The following is a 1,412-nucleotide window of genomic DNA, read 5'->3' as shown; positions in this document are numbered from 1 at the left end:
AACGTGAGATTTTTGTGTTTGAGAGGAAAACACAAACAATGATAGGAAGAAAAAAATACCATCATATAGAAATATGACCAGTGAAGGGTCAAAGATCTTTCTCAAAGTTAGCAAAAATATATATTGGAAATCCTAACAAGATGACGTAGACAAACTGAGCAAATAAAGTGAAAGTTGGATGATGGAGTTTATTGTAGATAAAAGCCACGTAACAGAGAAGTAGGAGAAAGTAATATCTGACCACAGAAAAAGTACAGACGGTCTGAAAAATATTGAAAGAGCCAGAGGGAAGGACCAGAAGCTTCTTAACTAAACATTGTCTCTTAAAAATCATGAAAACCAAAATCTAAGAAATTTATACACTAGACAAGCTGGAAAATATGTATAAGAACTTTTTCAAAACTGAAAGTCCATTGTGTCTCCAAGTTAATGTACTGAAGTTGCTGGTCACCAGAAACACTGAAGCTGCTGGTCACCAGGAACACTGAAGCTGCTGGTCACCAGGAACACTGAAGTTGCTGGTCACCAGGAACACTGAAGCTGCTGGTCACCAGGAACACTGAAGCTGCTGGTCACCAGGAACACTGAAGCTGCTGGTCACCAGGAACACTGAAGCTGCTGGTCACCAGGAACACTGAAGTTGCTGTTCACCAGGAACACTGAAGCTGCTGGTCACCAGGAACACTGAAGCTGCTGGTCACCAGGAACACTGAAGTTGCTGTTCACCAGGAACACTGAAGCTGCTGGTCACCAGGAACACTGAAGCTGCTGGTCACCAGGAACACTGAAGCTGCTGGTCACCAGGAACACTGAAGTTGCTGTTCACCAGGAACACTGAAGCTGCTGGTCACCAGGAACACTGAAGCTGCTGGTCACCAGGAACACTGAAGCTGCTGGTCACCAGGAACACTGAAGCTGCTGGTCACCAGGAACACTGAAGCTGCTGGTCACCAGGAACACTGAAGTTGCTGGTCACCAGGAACACTGAAGCTGCTGGTCACCAGGAACACTGAAGTTGCTGGTCACCAGGAACACTGAAGCTGCTGGTCACCAGGAACACTGAAGCTGCTGGTCACCAGGAACACTGAAGTTGCTGGTCACCAGGAACACTGAAGCTGCTGGTCACCAGGAACACTGAAGCTGCTGGTCACCAGGAACACTGAAGCTGCTGTTCACCAGGAACACTGAATATGGTGACCCACTTTTGTCTCACCCATCTTCTGCTCCTCATCCTTCCACTCCTCCTACTCTTCCTCCTCCCAACACTACGAGAGAAGGTGATAATAGTCTAGTACATGAGTAATGTAAACAAAGGCCACTGTCAGAGTGAGGCTGATGGAATCACAGATATAATCTTGAAATAAAAGACACAGAAGTAGAGGCAATGGTGAAGATTATGGCTATCACAGAGA

Source organism: Cherax quadricarinatus, chromosome 2, assembly GCF_038502225.1.
Source record: "Cherax quadricarinatus isolate ZL_2023a chromosome 2, ASM3850222v1, whole genome shotgun sequence".
NCBI lineage: Eukaryota > Metazoa > Arthropoda > Malacostraca > Decapoda > Parastacidae > Cherax > Cherax quadricarinatus.
The sequence above is the reverse complement of the archived record's forward strand: the minus strand, read 5'-3'. Positions refer to the sequence as shown.